This window comes from Nothoprocta perdicaria, unplaced genomic scaffold, assembly GCF_003342845.1.
Source record: "Nothoprocta perdicaria isolate Ctin4 unplaced genomic scaffold, notPer1 scaffold_30, whole genome shotgun sequence".
Classification (NCBI taxonomy): Eukaryota; Metazoa; Chordata; class Aves; order Tinamiformes; family Tinamidae; genus Nothoprocta; species Nothoprocta perdicaria.
Window position 1 is genome coordinate 2,659,269 of NW_020455533.1, and position 10,945 is coordinate 2,670,213.

A 10,945-nucleotide genomic window follows, 5' to 3' on the forward strand; every position below is an offset into this window, starting at 1 on the left:
TTCCTTTCATCTCTCTTGGAGACCATCCAGCTCTACACAGCAGCTCCCGTGGCTCAGCAAAACGATGAGAACAGCATGCCAGTAATTCTGACATAACAAGAGCGACACGTTAATCTCCCAGCTGGGTGTAACGAGTGATGGCCAAAACACGGCGTGCAAAGAAATCAAAGGCACCTTGCGCTGTCTGTAGGTCACACAGTTCAAGGGAGCCCGGGCTACGGTCCCACAATGGGCACCCGGGGTTTTGGACACCACAGGCTTAATGTGGTGCAGAGATAAAAATGTGGCATTTCTTTAGTGTAAATTGCCACTTTGGTTTTTGAAAATTAATCGCAGCAGGTTAGAGGGTCCAACACATTTTTTAAAAGATAAAAATCGCCTGGTAATCTTTCTGAAAAAAAGAATGTGGTAACAATAACACTACCAGATTTCTCCTAATGTGGATCAACAGGGGCTCTGCTAAGCAGACATCACTTCACCTTAAGTATTAAACTAATTCCCTTGTACCATCAGGAGACAGCTTTCCTGTCAATCACGTCTGGGCACATGACAGCTTATGGCTTAACTGCTGCTATCTTGTATCATTTAACTAGATAGTATCTGTTTTGACATTCATGACTGAGATACTTGGCTTGTAATTGGGAATGAGTACAACAGTGCAGAACAGGATGATTTCCTTTTCCAAGCATGGTTGTTAGGGTGATGTGTCATAGTAATGCCTAACTTTACTGCAAAATGGAGACCCTCATATTAATGCAGAATAGGGGAAATGAAGACCAGGCATGACTGCAAATAGGTACTGGGAGCATAAAGGTAACACTTACCTGTTAACCCAGTCCAAACTTGGTGCTTTTGGCTCCGCAACAGCAAAATACAGAAATTTGTGCAGCTTTCACAATGCGGCAGGGAACATGGGGCTGCTGGGGGTCAGGCAGGACCAGGTCAAGCATCTGCATGACACAGGCCATCTGACTGACCTGCATCTTCAGCTTGCACAATAACTCATTTGGTTTTATTCTATAACATCCTGGATCAGTTCCAAATTACGGAAGTCTATTAGCTCCTGCTTCAGCTATTATTTAGTCTTCTCCATTTATTAACAGAAGGTTGAATGCAGACACTCACAAAACCTACCTTTGTGGTTTCCACTTTCATCTGAAGGGGAAAAGTGGCAAGTGTCCAAACAAGGTAATTCACATAAGCAAACTGATGCTAAATTTTAGAGTATCATTTTGATCAAAACCAAGACGAAGAAAGAACTGCACTTGCATGTTAGAACAATGCTATTACTCTTCATTAACACATAGAATATAAGAGAGCTGACAAAACTATTGAGAGAACAAACCAGCAAGTATTATGAGGCTAAAAGAGGGCATATAGTTTCTTGAGCTGTTTGAAGTAACTGTTGCTGTCAGGTGAGGTCCCTAATTAATGCAGTCATCTCACTCTAATTGCATGGATCCAGCCTCTTTGTCTTTTCAATAATCTATAGAGCTGCACCTGGCATTAATCTTATTAATGGAACTATTACACTGCCTACCAATTAATTGCCAGCATGAGATTATGTACTGGATGTGCTTGTGTATACAAGATTTTCTTTTCTCTGAACTATAAAAATGTGAAACACCCAAATTCTCTTGATTTTGAGATTTATACTTTCAAAGTTGCCCCCTAATTTTGAGATTTTGAACATCCAGACATAGGAAACTTTTCCTTCCTTTCCTGATCTTTCATACGAGTGCTGCTGCTTGTAAGACCTGTGCAAGGAGCAACGCCATCAATTATGATACAATTATTTCAGATTAAATGCAAAAATACATTTGGTGAAAAAGTTTTGTAGTCTGGCTTCTCTGAGAAGTACAGAACACTCACAGGTGCCAACCTCTTCAGCCAGAAACGAGTTTTGATTTTTGGTCCAAGCAAAGAGAGCCAAAAAAATTGGGCTTTCAACAGCTCCTTTAGTCTCCTCCGTAAATGGATGACTCTAATTAAATTTCTCCCCTTCTCACAAGGAGACTTTTGCACTATAACTTATAAGTGACTCTTTCAAAGTGCTAGGGCAAAGAAGGAGAAATGGCTATAGATTTGAATGCCATGAAAAGACGGACCCATGAAAATGAAACAAAGAACACGAAAGATTCTTAATGTAACTTAATGACCAGTGATGCCTCCTTGGCACGTTTGGATATATACATCCAGTTAGTCTTCCTTTAAAAGAATGTAATTGAGTACACTGAGTTCTAGTGAGTACTTATTATTGAAAAAGACAAAAAAATAGCAGCTGTCATGTACATTGCTGTATTTTTGCAAATATGTGTTTAGATAGGCCATATGTTTTTTCCAAGATTTATTAAAAATGTATCCATATGAATGCCCTATGCAAGAAAATGATTGTTCTGAAGTTGATTACCCTTCAGATATTGGTTTATCTCTGTAGATATCCCAGTGTCTTGTAAGCTGGTGGCACCTGTTCCTGCAGTGGGTGCTTTTCTGCAGAAGACAAAGTAGGGCAGGCAACCGCAGGGCTGCCTTGTCAAGTGTGCAAAGGTTTGTACCCTGTCTTCCCATCAGTGGGAAAATCAAGACTACAACAGGCTCTCCTCCCTATGGCTTTGGTAGTTCAGTTTAGGAAGCCCCATTTCTTATAACTTCTATACATGAAAGCCATCAGGATGAGTAAAAAAGCAGGCGTGAGGTTGAAAACTCACTCAAGGGGTATGTGCTGTCTCTTCACATCGCTAATAGCAATAGTCTCTCACTCCCTCTCTGGAGATAATCTGCCTAGTTAATGGGAAGTCTGCTCAACCAGCAAGAGGCCAAGTCCTATAATCCAACAGTTAAAGGAAAATCCCCTCAAAAAATGCCATTCTCAGACCTTAAGACGGGCAGTTTTATTCTTTTCCTCCTCGTGTTGATAGAGCATGAAAGTTAAACACCTAATCATTTAGATTTCTATTAGAAACACAAGCAAAAATTGAAGTGACAGTAATATAATAGTACGATATTTCAGCCACCACTGACACCAAATGTCTGAAGCTTGGAGCTGTCAAGAAGTCTAATAAAGCCAAAATTGAAGTGACAAAAATGAAACAATTCCTTGTTAAAGCTTTAATTTCTGTACAGCTCCTTGGCTTTAGCTGCTGCATGTGTCAAAACCAGCACGGATGGGAAATTTGCCACCCCGGCTGTGCAAAGACCCTCTTGCTCTTAGGGGAACTCATGCACCCATTTAATCAGATGACATTGAGCCTGGCAGCATTAAAACCCTCAATGCAAAACCATACATCTCTGTGCCATAAAGTGGAGGAGGACACTACTTGAGTAACTGAAGACACTTAATTTCACCCTGCATGTCACTGCGAATTTAAGACACGTATTGATTTCCATACTGTTCTAGCACTTTATGAGTGATTTCTTATGTAAGTGTCAAGTAAAAGACATGAATGGAGACCTAATTAATGTGTATACAAAGCACATACAGTAAATCTCTTTGGCAATGTCAGCCTGCTTTATAGCAGCCCAGGAGAGCAAACACGACGGCATAAATGAAAGGTAAAGAAATACTAATAGCCTGTGATGTTCCCAGAACAGCAGCTGGGGATACTGAAGGAAGAAAGCTGCTTCCTTGGACGTATTCAACAGCACTAATATAGAAAATGATAGGAATTTTGCTTTTAACTTCATGAACAGCCCTGTGTTTTGCCCCTGTATTGTAGCCATTATTCTATCATTGTTTTATATTAATGCTGTTTCTCCATCTGCAATCCATCCCAGCAGATTTTTATACCCAAAAGAGCATTGCAGAGACAGAGTAAGAAAAATATAAGGGAAGTGAAATAGTTTCAAATCTTTGTATGACAGACGAGTAGGACAACGATCTACTGTTTGTTTCACAACAGTTTCTAGCATGGTTGGTGCTACCACCCTTTGAGAAGGAACAAGTCCTGCTCAAAAAGACAACCAAAAAAAAATTACCCCAAATTCTCATACTCAATTTTTGGATAGGTTGAAAGGCTGAGAGCTAGAGCCTTTCAGTGAATTAACAGCTTTATGGCAACCTTTTCAAAAGCAAACAGAGTCTGGATGTGTCTATCAGAACAGATGCAAACAGACGCAAGTTTTCTCTGCCTTCATTCCCAGCTGGGGGGAAATTATGGTCTAGAAGTTACACAGTTGGTGTTGGTAACTTTGGGGAAATAGCATGGCCTACACCATAAATATCACCAATAATAAATACTAAGGTATATTGGCTTGGACATAGCACTTCACTAAGTTCTCTACAGCTTTTTGAGCTGGTTTATGTTTCTGCACAGGAGGTAAGGTCCAACTCTCTGAAATGATGATAAAAGTCTGAATAACAGCAAGGTTTGGGTTGCTAATTCCTCAGCTTCTCCTGCAGGTAGGATCCTGAAGTTTTTCACAATGCTGCTGAACTACTCCTGTCTTTATAAACTTACTCCAGATTTGTCCTGTAGCCCCTCCATGCAGCGGTGCTTGCAGTGATGTTAGGACAAGGAGAAATCCATTCCCAACCTTTTGCCTTGACTCCATGGCCTGGGACCTAATTAAATTTTATTCATTTGTTCTGTTTATTGGGTCTGCATGAGGGTGAAAGTCTTATTTTCTGGGTTTTTCTACACTGTCCCTGCGATAATGTGATGGGATGGTACCTGCTATGAAAATCTGTTCCTCAGTAAATGCATGCATTAATAGGAAGCAAGATGGCTTTACTAGAGGGATGCCAATAGCACTTGGCTGACAATGTCCCTTATGATCCTGGAGAGCTTTTAATGGATTGAACAGGCTGATATTGTCATTTTCAATTTGCTGAACCATCTGACGGTGCTCCCAACAATTAGCACATACTAAATACAAAAAAGTGTTACATCTTGCATCAAAAATATATATGGGAAGCTGCCTATTCTCCAGAGCTGTAAGATAACTTGTTATTCCAAAGTTCTTGCTTTTACTTTAAATAGATTTCTGTACAGCAGTGTCACCCTAACCTTGGGATAAATTTAGCTTTAGTCTGATTCAGTGGAGGGCTTTGGAGTCATTAAAAGTTGGTGAGGAATTAGCGTGCAGCACGCATGCACGGGGCTTTGGGAAGCAGTGGGTTGGCATACAGTGCTCATGGCTTTGGCTTGCACGCCTGGGTGCTCCCTGGGACACTCACATCACTTCTGAAGGACAAGAGGGAGAAAAGAGACTTACCCAAGGTCATGCAGATGGAACAATGCAAACAGCACTTGTCTTGTCCCCTTGGTCCTGCTGAGCAGCCTGGAGAAAAGAGGAGGAAGAGCAGCATAAATTAGCACCCACTAATCAAGAGATGCTGCCAGAGATCAGAGAGGTCCTGCAACCTGGGCTACTGAAGCTAGAAGGTTGCTCTTGGTTCCCGAGTGGGCACAAGGTCATGCAATGCAGCTTTCACCTATGGAAAGACAGGATGGACCATCTAATGTCAAGAAGCTGAAGGCAGCACACATATTCTTCCATGCAATGGCAGCTGAAGTCATTTTAGAACCTTTATGTCGTATATTTAGAAGAAATATGTCTTCTAGCTATTGACAGTGGTGCTGTTACTCACACAGCCCATGACATGGGGTGAGCTTCTTATGAGAAAGGGGCAGGTCAGGAGGCCCAGCCAGCTGAGCTCTCTGACAACCGTGGGGTTTTATCATTGAATTTACACTGGAAATGGGCAGAAAGATCCAGTTATGGGAGGCAGGGGTTCAGGCTCAGGTTTCTGCTTTTCTTGCATGCATCTATTGCCTGGCAAGGATGGAGCCTTGCACACTCATGGGTGGAGACATTCCTGTCATTTTGGGCAAATCCTCCAATTTCACTGGGCTTGTAATCTACTAATTTCTTTGCCACATCTGTTGATGAGGAAAGGGGTTTGAAGAGCACCAGAGGATTTACTTGGTATGTCGTTTCTGTGAAGGGAACATGAGAACTGCAGACATAAATCCTCTAAACAAGGCAGGCAGGCAGACTGGGGCTGGTGAAGTGCTCCTGCTGGGACAGGACTAGGAGGAAGACATAAACCCTGTCAGCAGAGAAGTGACCCCTATTTTTCACTGTAGAGCAACAGATGATGAATAATCTCTCGTGCTTTGGCTACTTGCATTGAGGCAAGCCTCTAACACAAGTGTTCGCAACGGTTCCTTGCAGACCACATCTGTCTCGGAGCAGGCAGGGCAGCACTGAGAGCAGCACTTGGCAAACAACAGCTAGATTTCACTCACCTTCCATATCTATAACCACCTGGGCTTGCAACCAGGAGGAGAGGTCAGCAGAGGAGATCCCCAAACTGGTTCCTGAGCTGGAAAGAAGAATCCAGAGGAGCTCAAGCAGCTGCATGTTCTCATGACCAGATCTCAAGGCAAACATCTCTAGTTCTCAGGAAAATCTCTAGGCTTTGACCCAACCAGCCCTCACTTGGGACAGCCTGGAGCACTGCATTTCACTCCTTGTGTGCACATAGGAAACACAAATCTCCATGCGAAGCATCGAAACTCTGAGCCAGGAGTGTAGGAAGCTTTTTGTTTCTGTGCAGGTTTGCATGCTGCTTCTCCTAGAGACAGTTTTGAAAAAGACTGTCAGGAAATCTTCAACAAAATACCAAAGAAACACACTGGGAGCTGGGAACATTCAGTTTTGAATATAAATATGAACTGACAAGCTGCTTCATGTGGTATCATTAAACTTCACAGTTAGACTTTTTTTTTGAAAGCCAAATTATCATGTAAAAATATGCCTGCAACGTTAAACTTAAGATGAAAACTGCTTATTTTTGTGTTTAGTGTTATAACTAGCAGAAGGAAAAGTTTCCGTGTATTAATGTTTAATAAGGGTTTGATTTATTTTTACATTTTAGCAGCTTAATTATGAATAATATTCATGATTCTGCAAACACACAAGGGTTATAAAATTGAGAAAAATCAGGATGATTTTAAGATTTTATACTCAGATATAAAACAGAAGTTACATGACATGCTCTAAGGTGCCTTCCTGCCAGATGCTAGCTGAGCTTGCACTGGAGTTTCATGAGCAAGTGAGCATTGCAAACACACCAAGGAGGGACTTCTGACACACAAACGCCACTACCTTTAGATAAAGGGATGTTTTGCATGTTCTCCCCATCATACGTGTGATAGACGGCACCTCAGTGACCGCTGGATGTCACTATTAAGTCACACAAACATCAGGAGAAGACCATGAGATGCGCCACTCTGCCCAGGCTCTCTGCTCCCATGCACCAAACTTTCAGGCATGCTCTTCCTGGATGGAACAACCAGGATCAATGAGAGATCATGTTTTCGGGGTTAACTGAGCAGAGCAAAAAATTTTATTATTATTATTATTATTTTCAAGGGTTGGGTGAGGTTCAAAGCACTGAGGCAAAGTTATTCATACCCAGAATAAAATGTAGGGCAGCAGGAAAAGAACACAAGATTTTTCTTTATCCTTTCTTTCAAACAAATCTCAGCTGAAATCACCCTAATAAAACCAAACCTAGGACACAAGTCTTGTTTGGCTGTGCAGGCTGTGGGGATTTGTAGGCAACTTGATTTTACTGCTATCATTCCCACATGAACGAAAAAGAAAAGAGGCAAAATATGTTGGCACAAGCAAGGCGTTAAATAACCAAAGGCTTCAAATGTAATCAGAGCAATGAATCTCATTCCCACCTGGGTGTAGTCTTCAGGAATTTCATCTGCAACACATGGATGTATGGATAGCATCCTTGAACAGCACTCAACACGCATGCTCACTTAAGCAATTGCTTAGATGATGTTCCCCTAATGTAGGATCTACTTGTGTTTCTCCAGGTTTCTGCTATTGCCACTCATGTTGCCACATGACAACATGTCCATTTTCTGGGCAAGCTTTGGACAGCATTCACTTCCCTGTGTTTTTAATGCCAAAAATGGCCTATTTTTCCTTAATATGTAATCACAAAAATTTCCTTTGAAAAAAAGCCTGTTCCTGAAATCACAGGACTGTGGCAAACTGTGAATCTCAAGCAGTTTCACATTTCACTGCAAACATTTCTTGCTTCTCCACACGAGCAAGCCAGCGTGGCTGTTTGCTCCGGTGACAAGGACACCTATGTGACACCTACCTTAGGTGATGCCAGGCCAGCTGAGTGAGGTGATGCCCACACCAGCCCAGGGCAGCTCTGCAGCAGTGGAGGCTCACGGTGTAACTGAGCTCAGCTCCAGCTTGTCACCTCTTATTTCAAATCCTCCTTCCTCACGGTGCCTCTAAAAGCCTAGTGGCTGAATAGCCGGTGTGACGTGATGCTGCTCTGATTCTCCACAGAGGTCAATTGCTGATTACAGGAGTGATATTTTCCTCTTGCTTAGTCCCACGTGAGGATGCTCAGATGTGAGATCAGCTCCCCACAGAAAGGACAGGGGATTTATCTTCACCTGAGGGTTGTGTCTTAGTGACATCTTTCATCGTACAATACTTAGTACGACGGGGCGAAGGCTATCTAGCTGTGGACCTTAGGTGCTATCTCAGAGCAAACACACAATAATTTAATCCTTCTGGGGCCAGAGTCATAAGTGTTCAATCTTTTGTGATGGACAGCTTTGCTGTTTCTTCCTTCTCGCTTCCATAGTATCGCTTCTCTCCGACCTTGGCTGCATCACGAAGTCCCAGCAGCAGAGCTGGTACCAAGCACACAAATGCTGTCACAGCAGCTTTACTTAGGGTGCAGAACTGCTTAGGAATAAGCCAAAACCAATGGTATTGATAAAACAAGCCTTTTCCTGGGTCTTGCCTATAGCTTTCTCTGTACTGAAAGTCAAAACGTGCTTCACATCTTCGTTTTTCGGATCCCAAATAAAAAATTTCACTTTTGTCTGCTTGCCTTGATTGGTGTCAGCTACAATAAAACATTGCTGTGCTTCAGCCTAGAAGAACTTAGCAAGTTGTTTGAGGCTACCCAAAGTGTTTTGTTCTCCCTAACCACTGTCAGCCAAAGCAAAGATGAAATAGATCTCTGGAAAGGAGAAAACACTCTCAGTGCCTGCAATATGTTTTGAATATATATATATATATATATATATATATAAATGCAAGCATGATGAGCTCTTAGATCACAGCTCATCTCACTGCCATCTCATCAGTTTCTTTGATTACTAACACTTCTTCCCACTACCCTGCTCCTGCTCTCCTGATCATTTTAGCTCTCCTCTTCTCCCTCTGATCTCTGACACTCATGAATAGTTCAGAGCAGTCCATCCTTCCCACGAAAAAGAAATGAGCTCCTGCCATCCCAGCATTGAGAACAGTGGAGATGCACACTGAGAAACAACTCATTTTAAGTGTAGGGCATGAGTATCTCACCCAGTACATTTTTCAGATTTGTGTGAGAAACCGGGGAAACATCAGTTGCAGTAATTGTTTCTGACTTCATCAGATTCTCACTTCATTAAACTAAACTGAATGTGAGATGAACTTGCGAATGATCCAGCTTAATTACACTGGTTTCATCAGCTTCAAACACAGGGAATAGACAGGAGAGGCTCAAAAATTTCCTGGGGAGCCACCAAGCAGGGAGCAGCCCAGTCCTCGTGATCAGCGTAGTCCAGAGAGGGAGCAACCAGCAACACAGTGTGTCCAAAGAGGCAGAGCACGTTAGGGGGAGTACTAAAAATAAAACTAGTTCATTACACATGTGAGATTCAACATTAGAGCCTTGCAGGGCACTGCAAACAAGGGCTTTCTGAGGACAGAGGAATTTCAGAAACACCGAGTCAAATGAGTGCTTTCATGGCAAAAGAAGCAGGCAGATAGGATATGCAGTGGTTTAGGACTTCCCAACAGATGAAGAATATACATAGCGTTATATTTAGGAATAAAGGGGAGCTACATTCTCATCTGAAAGGATGCAACAAAGCAAGTTGAAGCCACTAGTAGAAAATATTCAAGTGAAGGTCAGGTCCTAGATAGTAGAAATATGAAAAGAAAGTATCATCGAGGGAAAACAGGTGTAGAAAAAAAATATTCAGAATAGCACAGTGATTGCAAAACATAAGCAAATCAACCTGGGAGAGGGTAAAAATACAGGGTTAGGAGACACCAGAGCAATTATCATGCCCAGCCTCCTGTAAATGCAGATGATCACAACATGGATGTTGGATTCAGAGGAGACCTAACATGTACTCCGCACCTTCTACTATAAATTCCCAATCGCCCTCTGATGAATAAAGACCTGAAAGGGAGGATGAAAAGGCACTGCTGTAATGTACCACATAAAGAAGGCAAGAGACATTTCTTGTCTTGATCCTAAGTACACGACATGACAAAAAGATGTAGTCCCATTTCCTAAATGCTTTGGCAAGAAGATAAACTTGACCAAATCCTTGCCACCCTCATCAGAGGGGCAACATTCCTCTGGCTCCAGCCCCAGCACTTGGCTCCCTCCTGGGTGCGTGAAGTCACACCAAGCAGGCATCAGCTCAACCATCACCCGCAGCGGATGCAAACACTCGGGCAGATAAAGGCACCCTTTCAGTGAGGATTTTACAGATGAATATAGTTGAAAGTCAAGGGGCTACAGAGCTGTCTCTAGGGTGCCAAGATGAAAGCTGTTGAGAATGTTAGAAGCATTCAAGCATGGGAATAACACAGTGAAAGACAACTTAATAGCAATAATTTTTACAAAGACCTCAGATTAACAATGGAGAGGACATCAAATGAGGGAGTCTGCTTAGATGTAGACTACTTAGAGGTCATGCTGCTGTGGAACAAGATTCAGGGGAGGGAGCTGCTGCAAGGTAGGTCTGTGAGCATTATGCCTGGGGAGTGGAGAGAAAAGTTATGGATCCATTAAGCACTAAAATGCTTTCAGTCATATAATGTTTGGATTAGGATCCACTTGAAGGTGTCGAGTGCATGCTTGCTGAGTTCAAAACTGGCAGAT